Below are 21,784 nucleotides of genomic sequence, written 5' to 3'. Positions count from 1 at the left end.
TATTTTCTGCCTTCCTCTTAGTTTCCACATAATCCATATATCTCAATATCATCTATTATTTGGTAGGCCTATCTTCTTCTGCCCCGAACTCTTCTCCCGTTCACCATTCCTTCCAGTGCATCCTTCAGTAGGCATTTAGATAGGACACATGAAGACTTTAAGCTACTGCTCTGTTTACCGTGGAAAATATAGCACTACATATTATGCGTGTTCTACTTGATATCTTGAAGGCCAAGAGAATTCCCATGCAATATACTGTAAAGCGTGTAGCTACATAAAAATTGTCTTTTGTTTGTATTAAAGGAGAGGAGAAAAATCTGAGGACCGAAAATCTGTTGGAAGTTATTATAAACAGAAATTCGTATTAACCGAATAAAAATCCAACAAAATAACTGTTTTGAGACGGGACGAGGAAAATTGTTCGTATTAAGGAGGTGTTCGTCTTAACCGAGTTCGTATCGACGAAGGTTTACAGTTAACATATCACGGTATTCAAAAAACACACTCGAGACGAAACAAAAATACAAATTCAAATATACAGAATAAAGAAATATAATTACAAAACAAACAAAGATAAATACAAATAAAATAATACAAGCAATATAAAAAGAAGATACAGTAGTATTAACAAAATTTGAGACCGAATGAGCAGCGCTCGTGCTCGGTCGCAGTTCAGATATAATATTAAAATAAAAAATAATAATAATATAAATAAATGAGTAAAATAAAATAGGAACTAAAATATAATTACAGCGGCAATGGAATTATATAATATAATATTAACACTAGAGAAGAATAATATCGCACGTGAAAAGTAGGACTAATATATATTTCAAAATTATAGAATACAAATATAATATAGGTTGATTAATTCATACACATAGGCTATAAATTTATTTAATCAAATTGAAGATATTAACACGTTTCTAATTTTCATGTTATATGTTAGTGGGTTACATTTAGAAGTTCTGGGTGTAATTTAGTTAAAGCATTGTACAACCGAGGGCCAAAATTTATGCTATGCTTTAGACCAGCAGATGTGAGACATTTAGGTTCTACTAATGTTGAATTAATATTTCGTCTTGTGTCATAAATGTGTGTCTGTAATACAAACTTATTACGATTTTTATGATAAAATTTTAACAGCGTATACTTATAAATTTGTTCAATATTAAGTACATTAAATTCAGAATAAATTAATTTAGTTGGATAATCGAAACGTTTCTTCAAACAAATTTTAATTATTCGTTTTTGTAGTAAATTTAACGGACTAAGATTAATTTTTGTACTTCCACCCCAAACAATTATACCATATTGAATGATAGACTGAATAATGGTCAAATAACCATTTCGTAGAACTCTAATAGGTAAGTAGCATCGAAGATTAACGAATTTATAAATTGTTTTACGAAGCCTCTTACAAAGATAAGTAATGTGATGAGGCCATTTTAAATTCTGATCAATAATGATACCCAGATATTTGACATACGTGGCTTCTTTCAAAGGTGGACATTTACAACTTTTGGGATCTAAACAATTTTCACTGTGTATTATTAGTCTATATTTATCGCTAAATTTTAAATTTTGAACACTGGCAGCTGTTAACGAAAAAGGAACTAAAGTTGATTTAGATATATTTAAAGAAAGGAAGTTGGAATTAAGCCATTTTTTAACAATGTTAGCACCTATATTATAGTCGTCCACAAGCATTTATGGTTGTCAAGGTCACACACTTTCCCTTCTTCTTACTGCAAACTTACTCACCCTCCTGCCACCCTAATGGGCTGGGGACCGGTTCTACTGTAAAAATCTGAACTTCCTACACTGCAAAAACAAAGCCGAAATTCAGTATCCTGTGTAAGCTTGTGCTGTGCTCTTCTGTGTTATGTGTATAGCTCAGAGTTGTCTAAACTAGTGCTGTGATATTCTGTTTTATATATGTAGACACTTTTTCAAGCATTCAATAAACCGTGGCCGAGTGATTAGTCTCTATGCCTTGCACCGTGGCGACCCGAGTTCGATCCCCGTCTGGATGGTGAACGAAGTAGGCGCGAGGGTTTTTTTTATCGGAGTTCTCCCATTTCCCCTCATCATTGTCATTCCACCAATGTTCCATAATCACCGTCACTCTGCGAGATCCTAAGCCAGGTGTCCAGAACAAATAAAAAGAAATCTGAAAGTTGTAATTTGTGTTTAATAAATACTGTTATGCTTTGAGTATGCTTCATAGTCTAAATATGCGTAGCCAGAAAAAAGAAATCATTTTTTATGTTTACAAATATTTTTAATATCTTTCTAGCAGTGAGTCATCCGCTATTTCTTCCATGTACAATAAAACTCAGAGTTATGGCAACAGCTTTTGGTGTTAGTTTAAACATTTTAAGAAATGTTTGTATTGACGCGATTGAGTCCCTACAAAATAATCCATGCCCATCTTTCCGTTCTCCTAACCGTCTCATAATTCATTTTCCGTTTCATAGTCTCGACAATCATCTAATTTTCCTCTTGATCGTCCCTTCAATCAGTTTACTAGGCCTATTATTAATCTCGTCAATCTTTTTTTCTTCCCTTCATTTCACCTATAGTAGTTTCTTCATTAATTTTTCTCTGATCAAATTAATTCAGTCCTGATTGTCCCTTCAGCTATTTCTCTATTAAAATGTTCTCAGCAATCTGTTATTTCATGCCGTCTCGTCAGTCGTTCTACCCTAATAGTCCCGGATTTTATTTTCCTTCCCATTGCCTTAAATCTTTTTTTATCATCTCTTGTCACTTTCGTCCCAATCATTTAATCACTCCTGATCGTTTTATCATTTACTTTCTCCTGATTATCTCGTGTTACTGCAACACTATTTCATAAGCCTTCTTTCACAAATGACGAGACGCTCGCTAGTAAATTATAAACGACCTATAAGCCTAAAAGGAACTGAGACGATCAAGAATGAATTGACGAGATGAGCACAAGGAGACTGACGAGATTACTTTTTGCAGTGTAACTTGCAAAGGGAAAATTTCGTGAGGAGGATGGGTAAGCGACCGAAACTACGTACGACCTTGAACACTTCAGAAGTCTGTGTTCCACTATAGCATTTATACATGCTTCCTGCCAAGAAAAACCACTGAAAATAACTACTGTATCATCCGCATATGAATATATAGATCCATTAAATTTTTCTAAATTTATATTTAGCAGATCATTAACATATATTAGAAATAAAATAGGTCCCAAAATTGTTCCTTGCGGTACACCTATATCAATATATTTGTATTCACTAAATTGATCTTCAATTTTGGTCATTTGCCTTCTGTTACTAAAATATGATTGGAATAATTTTAAAACTATACCTCTAACTCCAATAGTATGTAGTTTGTCCAAAAGTAAATTATGATTGATAGTGTCAAAAGCTTTCCGTAGATCCAAGAAAATACCCAAACATTTGTTTCCGATATCTAGTTCATTGATAATTTTTCCAGTAACATTAATAAGAGCATCATCAGTAGAAATATTATTGCGGAAACCAAACTGATTTTTAGAGAGGATTTTATGTTTTTCTAAATAATTTATTAATCTATTCTTTAAACATTTTTCAAGCAATTTGGAAAATGTTGGAAGTAAAGATATAGGTCTATATCTCCAGATTTGTATATTGGAATTACTATGGCACATTTCAAAACATCTGGGAATATACCTTGCACAAAACATAAGTTAAAAATATGAATCATGGGTTTTAATATATATTTGATAATAATTTAGAAAGTATTATTCTTAATTCCATCTATACCAGGAGCAACATTATTTTTTAACTTCTTAACCAAAATAATAATTTCATCTTCAGTTACAGGGAAAAGAAACATGGAGGAAACTAAATGTTCATCTTGTGTCTCATTTTGTAGAGAAGAGTTAAAATTTGACTTATTAATGTGAGAAGTAACTTTGTGTCCTATCTCTGAAAAATAATTATTAAATTCGTTTGCAATCTCTTTTCTGCAATTTAATATTTCACCCTTATCGTTTTTTAACTCCTTGATTGGCTGTTTATTTTGAACATTCACATCTGTAGCTTCATTTATAACTTGCCAGAATTTTTTAGGTTCATTTTTTATCTATCAAATTTGGATTCATAATATTTAATTTTCGTTTTTCGAATGATAAGAGTTAACATATTTCTATATGCTCTGTAGTAATTTTTTAGTTGTACGTTACTTGGATTCTTTTTAACTTTTAAAGCAAGTTTGTCTCTTGTACGAATAGAATTAATAATGCCGGCCGTGATCCAGGGTTTTATTTTCTTGGATTTATTAGAAATTTTCTGATTACTGTTTATAATAGTATGTTTATTTATATACTTTATGATTAAATTTTAGAAAATTTGAAAACAGGCATTGGCATCATTACAATTATAGACCGATTCCCAGGTTTCTTTTAGAAAATCTGTAATCAAATCAGGATAATTAATTTGTTGCATATTTTGTGATGAGAGAGTAACAGACGGCCTGGAATTGTATTCATTGTTAGACATTTTTAATAAACTAAAAACAATATAATGATCGGTAATAGCACTTGATAGAACGGTATGAAGCTATAATTATTTTGAGTTTTTAGAAATATATGGTCGATGCATGTGCCAGAAATTATTGAAGGCCTAGTGATGGCATTTAAATAATTTACAAAACCATATTCATGGAGAACATTCATATATTTACTGCCTATTAAATCTATACTATTTTCTAATATGTCTATGTTTATGTCTCCAACAATAATATGGTTGCGATAACCTTCTAAATTGGATAAATAATGCTCTAAATTGTCTATGAAATCATTTTTATTGTTTTTAGGGGATCTATAAATGGCGGTGAAAAAAATTTCACTCTTATCAAGCTTAATCTTAAAATGAAGTGAATTACAGTGCTCAATTTCAGCTTCTATTACACTAATATCAATGCTATTTTTAAAGTATATTACTATTCCATCGCATTTATTGTATTTATTAACTTTTACCACTTTATTGTATCCATTAATATCATAGCCAAAATCGTGACATAACCAAGTTTCCGTTAAAATGATAATGTCAGAATCATGAGTGAAGCTTTGTAATAATGCACATAATTCCAGGAAATTTCTGTTTATGCTACGTATGTTTAAATGAATAAATTTGAAATCATGAAACTAGTTACAAATGTAATTGTTGCAAGAGGTGATATCGTTAAAGACAGCTGTTTTTAAATCATTATTGTCACAGTATAAATTAAGTTGTTCTAAATGACCGTTTACTTCCATTATTGCAAGTAATATTACAAAGCATTACTACAATTAGCATGACAGTTTTTTTTTAATTATTTGTGAATTGTAATTATTATTGGGTACTGAATTCACAGTCTTTCTAAGTCAGAGACTGAATTTATTTTACTTACAGAACTGCTTTCATTTTCACGTACAAAGATATTACAATCCTTGGTCCATACAAACTTGTATCCCTTCATCTTGGCGACGTCCCTGGTTTTACGCAGCAGATCTCTGGTAGCCACGGTCAAATGGTCTGCTGCAGTGAATCTCCCTAGTCCCGCATGGTTTGGAAGCAGTTGTAGAGGGATTCCTTCTTCGACTCCACCTTGTAGCACTGAAGCCAGGCATCCCGGCTGCACCTTTTGGAGAATCGGATGACAATAGGTCTGACTTTCCCCGGTGATCCTGATGGTAATCTATGGGCCACGCTGACATCATTGACTAAATTTAAGGCTCCAATTGAATCAGAAATTTGGTTCACTACTTCGTAAATATTTTCAGATCTCGCTTCAGGAATTCCGAATATTACTACATTATCTCTTGAATAACAAGCATAATACTATCGTGTTTCGATCCCGGCCCAGGTCGATGGCATTTAAGTTTGCTTAAATGCGACAGGCTCATGTCAGTAGATTTACTGGCCATGTAAAAGAACTCCTACGCGACAAAATTCTGGCACATACCGGCGACGCTGATATAACCTTGGCAGTTGCGAGCGTAGTTAAATAAAATATAAAAAAAAAACAATAAATAACTGTCTGTTTATCGCTACTGTTTCTAATAACCAATTTTGACAGAACCGTGTGAGTCTAACACTGTCGCGCATACGAACGACCTCACGAAACGTGCTACGCGTAAAGGCTGGTTCACGATAAACTGGGAACAGAAACGACAACGAGAACGGAAATATTTTTAAATACACTTATTTTAACAGTACTTCCGTTCTCGTTCTCATTGTCATTTCCGTTCCCGGTTTATTGTGAACCAGCCTTAAAGACTGTTTATGTATCTGTAGCGAGCGCGATGGAGGGATGAGTGTACTGAGGAAGAGCTGAACAATTATTATTGGAAAAAATCGCAATAAATAAACAAATAAAATTGTGTCCCATCTGATTTATTTTCAGTGTCGTAGTAGTAGAAGTAAACCTGTGTGCACGAGTATGAGGAATTTATTCTTAGAAACATGTAGAGTACCTAAAGCATGTTACTTACGTACTTACTTACTGGCTTTTAAAGAACCCGGAGGTTCATTGCCGCCCTCACATAAGCCCGCCATTGGTCCCTATCCTGAGCAAGATTAATCCATTCTCTATCATCATATCCCACCTCCCTCAAATCAATTTTAATATTATCTTCCCATCTACGTCTCGGCCTCCCTAAAGGTCTTTTCCCTCCGGTCTCCCAACTAACACTCTATATGCATTTATGGATTCGTCCGTACGTGCTACATGCCCTGCCCATCTCAAACGTCTGGATTTAATGTTCCTAATTATGTCAGGTGAAGAATACAATGCGTGCAGTTCTGTGTTGTGTAACTTTCTCCATTCTCCTGTAACTTCATCCCTCTTAGCCCCAAATATTTTCCTAAGCACCTTATTCTCAAACACCCTTAATCTCTGTTCCTCTCTCAAAGTGAGAGTCCAAGTTTCACAACCATACAAAACAACCGGTAATATAACTATTTTATAAATTCTAACTTTCAGATTTTTCTACAGCAGACTGGATGATAAAAGTTTCTCAACCGAATAATAACAGGCATTTCCCATATTTATTCTATGTTTAATTTCCTCCTTAGTATCATTTATATTTGTTACTGTTGCTCCCAGATATTTGAACTTCGAACCTCTTCAAAAGATAAATTTCCAATTTTTATATTTCCATTTCGTACAATATTCTCGTCACGAGACATAATCATATACTTTGTCTTTTCGGGATTTACTTCCAAACCTATCTCTTTACTTGCTTCCAGTAAAATTCCCGTGTTTTCCCTAATCGTTTGTGGATTTTCTCCTAACACATTCACGTCATCCGCATAGACAAGCAGCTGATGTAACCCGTTCAATTCCAAACCCTCTCTGTTATCCTGGACTTTCCTAATGGCATACTCTAGAGCAAAGTTAAAAAGTAGAGGTGATAGTGCATCTCCTTGCTTTAGCCCACATTGAATTGGAAACGCATCTGATAGAAACTGACCTACACGAACTCTGCTGTACGTTTCACTGAGACACATTTTAATTAATCGAACTAGTTTCTTGGGAATACCAAATTCAAAAAGAATATCATATAAAACTTCTCTCTTAACCGAGTCATATGCCTTTTTGAAATCTATGAATAACTGATGCACTGTACCCTTATACTCCCATTTTTTCTCCATTATCTGTCGAATACAAAATATCTGGTCAATAGTTGATTTATTACGCCTAAAACCACACTGGTGATCCCCAATAATTTCATCTACATATGGAGTTAATCTTCTCAAAAGAATATTGGACAAAAGTTTGTACGACGTCAACAAAAGTGATATTCCTCGAAAGTTACTACAGTTAGTCTTGTCCCCCTTCTTAAAGATAGGTACGATTATGGACTCCTTCCATTGTTCTGGTGCAATTTCCTTTTCCCAAATAGCAAGTACAAGCTTATAAATTTCGTTAGATAATGCGCTTCCACCCTCTTGTATTAATTCTGCTGGAATTTGATCAATACCTGGAGACTTATAATTTTTCAAATTTTCTATCGCAATTTCGACTTCAGAAAGTGTGGGTTCGGTTATAAATGGCTCAGCAGTTTGTATTTCAATTTCGTCCCGATCATTTCTATTTGGCCTATGTATATTTAGTAGTTGTTCAAAATAGTTTTTCCATCTGTTCAGGATTGAATGAGCGTCTGCAAGCAAATCACCATTCTCATCCTTGATCACGTTTACCCTTGCCTGATATCCATTCTTGAATTCCTTTATGCCCTTATATAAATCTCTAATGTTTTTATTTTTACTATTTGTTTCTACCTCATTCAGTTTTTCCTTCAAGTAATCTCTCTTTTTATTCCTAAGCGTACAATTTGCTTCCCGTCTTTTATTGAAATAATTATCTCTATTTACCTCAACTGGATCCTGTAAGAATTTAATTTTTTCCTGTTTCCTTCTTTCTACTACCATGCAACAATCTTCATCAAACCACGGTTTCTTTTTCTTAGTTTCATAATAACCTATGCTCTGTTCAGCTGCAATTTTGATATTATCTCGGATATTTTCCCACATGCTATTAACATCTAACTCTTCCTCAACTTCGTCGGAACTTGCTAATACGGCAAACCTATTTGAAATTTCGACCTGATAATGTTGCCTAGTTTCCTCGTCCTTTAATTTCGGAATATTGAATCTTCTAATATTAACTTGTTGCTCTACTCGCTTGGCTACTGATAGTCTTTCTCTTAGTTCTCCAATTACCAAATAATGGTCAGAATTACAGTCTGCCCCCCTGAAGGTTCGAATGTCTACTATACTAGTATGTCTTCTTTTATCTATCGAGATGTGATCTATCCGGTTATGCGTCAATCCATCTGGAGAAGTCCAAGTATATTTATGTATATCCTTATGGGGGAATGTTGTACTTTTAACAATTACATTTTTTGATGTGGCAAAGTTGACTAACCTAACTCCATTGTCACACAGGGCTAGCTGTTTGTAACGATCCCCACAATAGCTTTCACCTGAAGACGAAGAGAGATCCACTCTTCGAAACATTGTTATAATTTTGACAATTAACAATGGAAAAAGCCGAAACAGTTCAACCATTGAGAATATAACAAGACCAATAATTCTTATTCGATCACAGTTAATAGATATTTAATATGGCTTTCACACTGCCTAAGTCTAAATGTACTAAAACAGCAGGATTAAAAATAATAACATTTCGTTCATAAAAACAATTAGTGAACATTTTTCTTTTCGTTTCGATTTTCGCAGGGATCATACTGACTCTAATTTAATGGACACTTAAAACATTAGTACTCCATTACAAAACATTTTCTTTTGTCTCTTCGAACAGTAAAACATCAAGGTCTGTGTGTCTTCAGAACTAATTTCTGCAAGAATGGGCTTTGTTTGTTTCTTAATTTATTTTTGCAGTATTCGGATTAAGATATTTTAATGCTGCAAACAGCAAAACAGCTTTTAATTTTGTATCCTTCACGTCTGCTCTCAGTGTTGGCTTCAATGTAGAGAAGAACTCTTCACAAACATATGTACTAAAAACATGGACAGTACATAGCCTGCAAATTACATAGTGTTGTTTTAAATTATGTTTTCTGCATATCACGTGCTTATTGCATATTATACAGTGGGATTTCCCCATTTTATATTCCTAGAAGGAATGTCACCATCCACTAGGGGTTAAAACGGTTTGGAGATTTACGCTTCTCTCCTTCCTCAGTAGTTTCTCTCTCGTGGAGTGCGGTTAGTATCAGTGGAGCGCGTACGAGCGAATTACGGACTAGACTACTATTGTCGGCCCATTGGATCTGTGCCCCTTCAGCGCTGTCGTCGTTCTTGGAAAAGTTAACGCCTGTACCACAGTCTAATACTTACAGTCGCGCAACTTCAGCACTTTTTTTTGCCAACATTCGCGACACTAGCGCCCAAGCGGCAGGCAAGGCACTGGTCATAGGGTTGGTACAATCTCGTTCAGCCAGCACGTGCTTTAAAGGGATGCGAGATGTTATAAACGTTTTAATCATGCGTCGGAATAAAGGCAATGTGTGCAATGACTAAAATTGCAGTAACAACAAGTTTAAACCTCGAAATTTGTCGTTCTTCAGATTCCCTAAAGACCAAGAGAAAATCATAAATCAGTCATAACCAATAATCCACGTTGTAGGTAGCCTACGTATTGTGTTCTATAGAACATTTATTAGTTATCAGTTACGTATTTGTATGTCAAAGTAAATACCTGTTACAGTATATTATTTTTTTGCAGAGATCATATGTGTAAATGTGTAACCATTCCGATTTTGGATAATGTATCTAGAGTTTCTAATGCAAGTAATTCCATAATTTTTGTATTCGTGTTTATTTCTTTATATTTTTCAGAAGTTGATTGTTGTATTGCATTCAAGTAGGGATGATGGTGTTAATTTTTCAAGAATTCATGGAGTATTGTAATCCTTTTGCGAAATATTCACTTCTTGAATAAATCCGGACTGTGTCGATAAAATTTATGATGTGTTGGTGTAGATTCATGTGGCAGACGTATTAAGTTCTCAAGAAATAAAAGAGCCTTTTTAAATTTAATATAAAAAGCAGTCTTTTCTGTAATAATTTGCATGACTGTTAACTGTTATTAGTGTTGATTTTACATTCCCAGTGATTATTTGAGCCGTTCAGAGCAGAAGTGGTGTAAGTCAAAATTAGGTAATGAGGTTTAAAGTAAAAATTCTATAAAATACAGCGCAAAGTAGCAATTAATATATTCTTCGTGCTATTCACTGACTACTAATAGTTTAAATAAATTCAATATTAACTGCTACTTTGCGCTGTATTTTACAGAATGTTTACTTTAACCCTCATTACCTATTTTTGACTTACACCACTTCTGCTCTGAAAATAAAATTAGGCCTAGATTTTCTGAGTTAATTTTTTCAACAAAATTGTGTGTTCATTTATTTGTTCTCACCTACGTCATATTAACAGTAAGTGCATTAATTACGTATTATATAGGTAGGATAAGTTAAAATTAAGCTTATGTGTGAAAACTGGAAATGCAATGTAAAATGCGGTAAACTTGCCATAAAAATTTACACCATAATATCAGCACTATTTGTGACTCAAAATAATAAAGGAAATACCGGTTCTTAAGAAATGGAAAAATAATGAACTTCATAAATCAATGTCATATTAAGGTTTAAATCCTCCCCTTTTTTATTTTCAAGTTTACCTCAGCAGCCGAGTGTACCCCAATTTGCGGTAAGGAAAATAGTTAATTTCTCAGGAAACAGGGAGAGGAGTTCACCACGCGATGTACCCTACGAGATATGGCCTACAATTTTGAAGCTACTAATTTTGACTCTTCTTACAGTAAATATAGAGTTCCAATGATTCATAAATATATTTAGGAATGAATTGAATTAACCGTCCACGTACGAACAATTATATTATTTCAAAGCATGATACGTGATCAGGGCCAAGATTCAGTTGTAAGGAGCAGAAAGAATTACGTTTATTCCCAGCTTCTGAAACTTGTAGATTAACTGCGTGTGAAATTCTTCTAGGATTCTAAAGTAAAATTAATAAGAACATATACACTTACTGTATAGCATAAAAATATAAAATAAATTACGGAAAACCCGTTTTCTGATGTGTTATATGTCGTGTGCACACTGTTAACTTGCCTGCCGCTAGAGGGCTACTGTCGCGCCAGCTGTCAAATGTTGGAATATTTTATACGTATGAATTGCGTGACTGTAAGTATTAGACTGTGCCTGTACTCACTCCATTCCACCCGCTTTCCTCTCACCACGTTAAACAGCAGGCCACGAACCTTGCCGAATAGGGATGTTGCCAAACTTCCGTCAAACGGTGTCATAAATAACTGGTCCTCCATGCTACAATATTATTTCTTTCAATCAAAATACATCTTGTATTTCTACATTTTTTAAACCTAAATCCCATGTCTCGAATCACTTTCCGTAGTTTTTCTCTCCAACCTCGGAAATTATTACATCTCTCGCAAGCTTCAGTAATTTCTTCAATGTTGAAACTTCTTTCTGAACGGTATAAAATTCTTGTATCTTTCTTCTTAAAATACATCGGTTCATATCATCTACAATAATTAGAAGTTCCCTTGGTCTGTTCTTCTCTGGTGATTCTAGCTTTTCATCTCCTGCACAGACTCCCTCTCTCCTGATTTTCTTTATTAGGAGTTCTGACCTGTCTATATAAATTACATAAAATGTTGTATTATTAGTATTAGTAAGTAAGTAATTTTAATACATAATCAATTGAAATAAAATAAGCCTCACCTCTGATATCAGTTGCTCTTTTCGTTGCCTGATTTATAGGAAACAGATATTGACCTGTTTGTTTCTCTTCATCGCAAAATACTATTACGTACTTGCTTAATAATATTTACTTCGCCACTCCGTGCTACAGTATTCATGTTGAGTTGACAACACTGGATTGCAAGTGCAAATATTGTAAACTGTCCCGCAAGAAGGCCAAAATTGTGAGTAGTGGGGGACAGAAAGGGAGAGGGATAGAAAAGAGAGAGATAGGAATGCAGGGAGAGAAATGAATTACCGAGGCTGAGAAGGAATTAAGAGTTCAGTTCGCATATCTTACGGGGACACAGATCCGATGACCGACTATACCTTAGCTACTACGTTCAACTTGCTCATGCGCGCGCCTATTGCCGTTCCTGATGTAGGTAATATTATATAATGTATTTAGCAAGACACACCAAAAGCCTAAACTAACTTCACCTAACTTCTCACAAATTTCCATACATCAAACTAAGAAAAATGCAAGTTGAAAGTTTCAGTGTCGTGTCCTGTAGAAAAGTCCGTGTACGTCTGCATGCCGTGCCACAGTAGCCCAACACAGTGTAGTCGGAGACACCGATTTTGGCAGATGACCTCAATGACATTTCCAGTAGGCGAACCAATGTTTTGTGAGAACTGCAAGAATGAATTGCGATAAGGCTGTCTGTTGTTGTTTATATGTTCACACTCGCCTCTTGTATCGTCATTATTAGACTAATTAATAAACACACCACAGTACAGTCCGATTCATGGGAGTGCCGTAAATGACTTTCGTTCGCCTCCTGCATTTTCTAAATTAAGAGGAAAAGAGCATTGCATAACCAGAACCAAGAAATTATTGCAATGTTCATTACTACATGAAGCGACAGGCGAAAAATAGATATGAGTTGTGTGGAATTGTCTTCATTACAAATAGTAATAACAACAAACATTCATGAAGTACGAGAATAAGTTGCGGAAGCAACAGGAATCGACACGTTGGATAAATAACCGAAAGAATAGGTGTGCTGAAATAAGGAAATACGTAATTCGATAATCTACGAGATTCGATCCTATACTTTGGATTGAGTCTCGGCGTAGCTCAGTGGTTAGAGATCCTAGTGCGTGTAACTGGGAGTCAAGAGATAGATACCCGGCCCCGGAGCGAATTTTTCTCAATTAATAACCTGTGGTAATTCGATAAACCAAGCAAGAAACCTCATGTTCCAAAAGTCTTAATGGAAGCAGATGAATAGGAGAGCTTAATTTAATGATTTAAGTCACGCGTAGCATGTGTTTACAAGGAATGATAATAGGTCACGAGAAAAGCTGTCGATTCGTTTCTTGTGTTTTTTAGTCTTAACCTGATAGTTGTCGAGCTTGATGGATGAATTTTTTGTACAGTAATAATTCGTAGACCTGTCGCATCCGCCGTTCACCGATTTAAATCTTTATTTATTAAGACGCTCCCATTATCAACTACGTAACGCAGATTACTGCAGTTGTATAAAAGTGGTTATATGTGCATTGTTTTTGGAGGTGACTGTCCATCCGAGTCCACTAGGATAGTCAGGAATGTATGTTTACTCTTATGTCTCACCCATCCCAGCTGCAGATAACAACCGACTTTGCATCTAAGAGTAACTCGCTCTGGAGTTCTGATTAATAAAATCCATCTGCCTAAATCGATGGCGTCAAATATACCAGCCGTGGGACTGAAGCCGGATGGTCTATTGCGAGTCCTTGGCATCAACACCTTTGATTTGATTACCCCCTTTGATTTGATTACCTGGTTGGGTTTTTCCGAGGTTTCCCCCACCGAAAAGGCAAATGCCGGGTAATATTTTGGCGAATCCTCGGACCTCATTTCATCTCACTACATCTCGCCAAAATGTAAAAAAAAATTGTACAACATTGTACAAATTGTAGAAAATTACTAAATTGTAAAACTATAAAAATTTGTAAAAATTGTAATTGTAATATTGTAAAATGTTGACATGTTCCACATCTTAAAGCTTCATTGCTCATGTAAGATCTATGGAATAAAATAAATGAATGAATGAATGAATGAATGGAGTGCTTCACGTGGAGTTATGGGGGGCATTGGGGGCACTGTCCTCCCAAACTTGACCGAAACTTTTCTCTCCGCCTTTGCGTGGACCCAGGCCTGTGACTGTAACTGGTGGAGTTCTGCATCATAGTTAACAATGCTGTATTGCATTGTCTGGCCAGAATATAACTTCTTTGTAGTATTGGAATATTTGCCACAACCGGCTAGTGCACCGGATTTGTCTTGTTACCCCTTAGGTAGAACAGCAGAATCAACTGGTGTACCGCCTGGACGGTGCTTTCTACAGCACGCAACAGCGAAGACTTTTTTGACGAAAATATGGAAACTGTCTCCCTGCTCACCCGATTCCAATCCCATTGAAAATATACGGCCACAGGTGAAGAAAGAAATGATGACGAAGTGGCCTGCAAATCAATGCAGGAGAAAGGACGCCTTGTTGGTCAAATTCAAGAAGGCTGGCATACAGTATCGACGTTTGATTTCATCCATGCCTCGAAGGTTCAGGCAAGTAATTCGACCTGGCAGGTCACATACTCTCTATTAGAAGAATGTTTTCTTGTTGTTTTTCATAAAAGACTAATTATTTTTGTTGGGATTTGTTCCTTCATTATTTATTTTCATTAACATTAGATGGAAAAAAAAAGCTTATCTTTCGTTTTTGTGTATGCACATTAGGGTGTATCGAAAAAATTAAATTACGAAATTATAAAAGATTTAGTGCGGAAAAGTTGTCATTATATCTAACAATTGTGCACAAAAAATTAGAGCTCTAGATTGAATTTTCACTGAGGCGCAGAGCCTTCCAAGTGTTACAGTACTCACCAAAAACTAGAAAAAATTACCTTCTGTAATACTGAATATTAAGGACGTTCAGATGTTATACATGTTTGTATATAGATAACAGAATAGACACTTCCAAACTGGCAACGCAATATACTTCAAATCAAGGTGCGTATTGTGTACAGGGAGGGAGCGGGTAAAAATAAGGGGTGGTTATAATTTCTGCTTTCTGTCACAATTTCCCTGCTTTCTGTTCGTCAGCTTCTCTTGAGCCTTTACTTGTAGTGCATTGTATGTGTGTTTTGAGTGTTGCGTATTATTTCTAATGGCGAAATCTTCACCAGTAAAAACAAGAAAGAAGAATCTGTCAGAGCGGAGGATAATTTTGGTGCCCCAAAATAATTGGATAACAAAACACTCCCGACTTAGCGAGATGTAATAAGGTATTATCTCTTAACGCGCATAGAATTAAAAGGTGAAGGAAGTAAAGAATCTGCAGTGAGTGTAATTGCAGAAAAAGTTGCAGATAAAGTAGTGAGTACATGGAAACACGCTTCGATCCCTGTTATTCATTTCCACGAAAACAATAACAGATGTGATATTATCATAATAATGAAGAATTTATTAAAAACAAGAAGAAGCAGGAAATCTAATGAATCTAAACTGGATTGTATTAGACGTAACAGCCTAAGACTATTTGATATTGCAACATGCAAATGCCTTGACTTTGCGAACTGGAAATGTGAAAAATACCAGAAGAAAAAAGAAAGAAATTTCTTGGTCAAACAGATATGTGGGCGGGTTGGCTGCCAAGTGGTGTATGTCCAAACTTCTATGTTTTCAGGAGAGCAAATTTAAAGTTTGCAATTCACTGTAAATTCAGAATTGTATATGTCTTGAGTAAATAATGGCTTGGCAATATGTGGAACATACATACTTTCAATTATTAGAAGTTATAAATCTATCTTGCAACTGTTTTAACTACCTCAAGAGTGAACTTTTCAAAGTTATGATCTTGAAAAAAAAAATAGCGTTCTCCTAATTGAAACAAAAATAAATTAGGAAAGGAAATGAGATTGAATAAAAGTTGAAAGCCTATTCAAAAACAGAACTGTTGTTTATTGTTAAGAAACACAAACAAAAATGAACATTAAAAAGAACAAAATGAAAATTCATACGATGTCATCTGATATCATGATTTCATCAACTTATTCATCATCATGGGAAACAGTTCAAGGATCAGATTTTAAGCCAAGAAAAAAAGAATGATGACAAGGGGGGGGGGTATAAACTGCAATAGATCACTTATATAGGGGAGAGTCGGGTAGTATCGGACATTGGGTAGTATCGGACAGTGCGTTTCTTTCATCTACCACCATATGGTAGTACCCGAATGACATGGTTACGTTTCTCTATGCGACATCACAGAAACGTAACCATTTCAATCAGGTACTATCATCGTGTGGTAGAAGAAAGAAACTCACTATCCGATATTACTCGATGTCCGATACTACCCGACTCTCCCCTATATATATTTTGCTTTTGTGACGAATGTTCCATCAGGGTAAGTCGTTTGAAGTTGATGCCGAGTCTGGCACATTGACAGTCGCTCAGTTCTGTCACGACCTTTTCTCAAGTCAAGCTCTTCGAACTCAACTATTTCGTTCAGATTTTCTTCATAATGGATAAAGGTTCCATGCGCGTTACTATACTTGATATGACGCATTTTCAGCCAGTTGCTTTCATTTCCAGCCAGATTTTGTTTTCTCTTCGTGACACTGTTGAAGACCTTTGATTGTCAGAAAATCTGGACGTTGCATCTCATGAACCACAAACTTATTGGTTCTTCGTATTTTCTCCATCACGTTGTAACAATCTTTTGGTACATAAATGGTTCTATTTCTACTGGCAGTTTCAACACACCAATAATCACCATCATTGGAAAGGTATGAATGTCTCGAAACCAAAAATTTTTGTTCAAAGGTTTCGATGTCATTGTCACTGGACAGAACATTACGCAGAAGTGTGAGGGCTACATTCAAATTTCGATTCTGTCCAGTACAAGAATCGGACTAAATCATAATATGCTTTATAGCTGGATTAGAAGACAACATTTCTTGAAGTGAATAAGCAAGGATGAGGCAATCTCCAGGGAGCCCCGATCTGCAGTAGCTTCATCCCAACAATAGAAATATCTTGTTTTACTTTTCTTGTCATTAATGCCAAAATTATAGACGTATAGGTTTCTTTTGTAGTAAGCATGACTGACTGTCAGTATTGGGAATGAAAGAGCCTTCTGTAGATCCATGGATATCACGTACATTTCAGTATTAGGATTGGAAGAATCACGCTTCATATATTCACGGGCTCTCTCAGCTTTCCTTAAATGTAGTTCATGGGTTGTCTCCAATGTTTCTTTTTCTTCCACTGTGAGATATAAATCCATTTTATTGATTTTGTAAGAGTCACAATTTTTACAAGTATATTTTCTCAGTTTTTGTAAGTGTAAGTTGAATTGTGTATTAAAAATGTGACGATAGTAACTTTCTTTTATAAACTCCCTATTACCCTTAAGGCATGCTTCTTTGTACAAATCATACATCTTTCGAATGTTCAGAAAAAGACTGAAGTACTTCCTGTTTACATTATCATTTCGGGTATAGTGCGATTCACTAACAGGAAAACTGTTTATATGCTCTTCAATGAAAACTATTTTGTCTGGGTTTATCTTACGTGGATTAAGCTTGCGCCCTCTCAAGTCCTCACCAGAAGGTTTGCCTTCTCTGTAGTTTTTCAAAGCTCGCGACAGTCTCCTATCACTCACTTGTTTCACATACAGACTACGTTATTTACAGACGTGAGCAACTTGCACTTAATATGAATGGTTCATACACAGGCTACGTTATTTTATTCTCGAACAACACTTGCCTAATAATAAGAATTTTTGGAACACAACAGAGTAAACAATGTCTACAGGCGGTGACCGCATAGAATCTGTGTGCTGATAACACTGGCAGGAGCACTTGGACGTACACCACTTGACTGCCAAGGCGCTCAGCAATTTCGTTCAGTGTAATAACATTCTGCGCTATTTTGTGAGTGAACTATTGAACTTGGACACACACTACTTGTCAGATACAAAGAACTGGATGTCTAATATCTATAAGTGGTGTTAGTCCATTTTTCAATTTTTGTGACACACCACTTGGCAACCAACCCGCTCAGGTAGAAAAATGACGATTGGCAGTCTGGACAATGTAGTAACAAAAAAAAAAAAAAAAACCAAAAACAAGAGGAAAAAAAGATGTAAAGAAAAGAAGAGCTGCCATCTATTTCTCCAGAATGTGCCGTACAACAGAACAGCTCATAGGGAGAAATTAATTCTTCGGATTTCGGATTTCACTATCAAGAAATCCAAATTGAAAATGCACTTTGGAGTTGAGAATTCCTCTGCCAGAAGTTTTTAAAATTACCGATAAAACAGGTTACCAGTAAGAAAAGTAGTGGCAATTGCCTCTGCAATGTTAGAAGATCTTAAACTAGTATCTAAAGAGGACGAAAGCAAATTAATACATAAAAGGAAAATTCAACGAGAGGTAAAGAAAAATTGTAGTGCTGTCCTTAGGATCAAAATAGAAGAAACAAAATTTCCCCAGGGTATTTATTTCTACGGAAAGAAAGAAGTCGATAGCAGCCACTTCCCCGTGGTGAGTTACTGGTTGTTACAGTCTGTAAATATTGTTAAGAGTTCTGTTCAGTTATGTGGGTACTTAAGTAAAAAGTATATATTAATATTACAGTCTGTAGCAACCAAAGAACTGCGAAGTTATTTAAATATAGATTAAGATAAAATTCTTAAATTTTAAAGCTAAAGCGCCCTGGCTAGAAATTTTCGTATGAGCACAAAATTTGGTAGAGACAATAATTAACCCATAAGACAACTTTTTAGACCCTCAATTTTTTAATTTCTTAAAAAAAATTTTAACCATCAATTTCCATACATCCTAGTGCACATCAATGCCACAACTTCAATGATTTAAATGTTAAAAAATACAATAACCAGCATGCTAAAGGTGTTTTGTTAAACAAAAAATAGAAGTAAGATGGGCACACCAAAAGCCTAAACTAACCTCACCTAACTTCTCACAAATTTCCATACATCAGAACTAACAAAAATGCAAGTTGGAAGTTTCAGTGTCATGTCCTGAAAGGTCCGTGTACGTCAGAATGCCGTGCCACAGATGCCCAACACTGTACCAGTGCATCACATGGACCTATAGACGGAGTTATGTGGGGGCATGGAGGGCACTGTGCTCCCAAACTTGTCCGAAACTGTTCTCTCCCCACCTATGAGTGGACTCAAGCCTGTGGCTGTAACTGGTGGATTTCTGCATCATAGCTAACAATGCTGTGAGTATTGCATTGTCTGACCGGAATTTGTAGTATTGGAATATTTGTCATAACCAGCCAATGCACCGGATTTGCTTTGTTATACCTTAGGTAGAACAGCATAATCAACTGGTGTACCGCCTGGATGGTGCTTTGTATAGCAACAGTGAAGCCTTTTTTGTCGAAAATGTGGAAACCGTCTCCCTGCTCACCCGATTCCAATCCCATTGAAAATGTACGGCCAGAGGTGAAAAAGAAATGATGTCGAAGTGGTCTATAAATCAACACAGGACAAAGGACGCCTTGTGGCTCAAATTGAAGAAGCCTGGGATACAGTATCGACATTTGATTTCATCCATGCCTCGAAGATTCAGGCAAGTAATTCGACCTGGCAGGTCACATACTCACTATTAGGAGATTGTTTTTCGTTGTTTTTTTCATATAAGACTGTTTACTTTTGTTGGAATTTGTTCATTCATTATTTAGTTTTATTATTAATAGATGGAAAAAAAGCTTATCTTTCCTTTTTGTGTGTGCACATCAATACCAAAACTTCAATGACTTAAATGTAAAAAAAAAAAATACAATAACCAGCATGCTAAATATGTTTTGTTAAATACAAATAGAAGTAAGATGGACACACCAAAAGTCTAAATTAATCTCACCTAACTTCTCACACATTTCCATACATCATAACTAAGAAAAATGCAAGTTGGAAGTTTCAGTATCGTGTCCTGTAGAAAAGTCCACGTATGTCAGCAAGACGTGCAACAGATGCTCAACACTGTAACAGTGCATCACGTGGACCCATTGGCGGAGTCATGAGGGGAATGGGGGGGCACTGTGCTCCCAAACTTGGCCAAAACGGTTCTCTCTCTGCCTATGCGTGGACCCTGGCCTGTGGCTGTAACTGGTGGAGTTCTGCATCGTAGCTAACAATGCTGTGAGTATTGCATTGTCTGACTGGAATTTGTAGTATTGGAATATTTGTCATAACTGGCCAATGCACCGGATTGGCTTTGTTACACCTTAGGTAGAACAGCATAATCAACTGGTGTACTGTACTGCCTGGACTGTGCTTTCTATAGCAACAGCGAAGCCTTTTTTGTCGAAAATGTGGAAACTGTCTCTCTGCTCACCCGATTCCAATCCCATTGAAAATGTATGGCCAGAGATGAAAAAAGAAATGATGTCGAAGTGGTCTATAAATCAACGCAGGACAAAGGACGCCTTGTGGCTCATCTTCAAGAAGCCTGGGATACAGTATCGACATTTGATTTCATCCATGCCTCGAAGATTCAGGCAAGTAATTCGACCTGGCAGGTCACATGCTCACTATTAGGAGATTGTTTTTCGTTGTTTTTTATATAAGACTATTTACTTTTGTTGGAATTTGTTCCTTCATTATTTACTTTCATTATTAATAGAAGGAAAAAAAGCTTAGATTTCGTTTTTGTGTGTGCACATCAATACCAAAACTTCAATGACTTAAATGTTAAAAAAAAAAAAAAAAAAAATACAATAACCAGCATGCTAAATATGTTTTGTTAAATACAAATAGACGTAAGATGGACACACCAAAAGTCTAAACTAATCTCACCTAACTTCTCACACATTTCCATTCATCATAACTAAGAAAAATGCAAGTTGGAAGTTTCAGTGTCGTGTCCTGTAGAAACGTCCGTGTATGTCAGCATGATGTGCAACAGATCCTCAACCCTGTAACAGTGAGTGGACCCATTGACGGAGTCATGAGGGGCATGGGGGGGGGGGGGCACTGGGCACTGTGCTCCCAAACTTGGCCGAAACGGTTCTCTCTCTGCCTATGCGTGGACCCTGGCCTGTGGCTGTAACTGGTGGAGTTCTGCATCATAGCTAACAATGCTGTGAGTATTGCATTGTGTGACCAGAATTTGTAGTGTTGGAATATTTGTCATAACCGGCCAAAGCACAAGATTTGTTTTGTTATACCTTAGGTACAACAGCATAATCAACTGGTGTACCGCCTAGACTGTGCTTTCTATAGCAACAGCGAAGCCTTTTTTTTCGAAAATGTGGAAACTGTCTCCCTGCTCACCCAATTCAAATCTCACTGAAAATGTACGGCCGAGGTGAAAAAGAAATGATGTCGAAGTGGCCTATAAATCAATTCAGGACAAAGAATGCCTTGTGGCTCAAATTCAAGAAGCCTGGGATACAGTATCGACATTTGATTTCATCCATGCTTCGAAGATTCAGGCAAGTACTTC

The sequence above is a fragment of the Periplaneta americana genome, chromosome 16 (assembly GCF_040183065.1).
Source record: "Periplaneta americana isolate PAMFEO1 chromosome 16, P.americana_PAMFEO1_priV1, whole genome shotgun sequence".
In the NCBI taxonomy this organism is placed as follows: Eukaryota; Metazoa; Arthropoda; class Insecta; order Blattodea; family Blattidae; genus Periplaneta; species Periplaneta americana.
Note: the sequence above shows the minus strand (reverse complement) of the source record.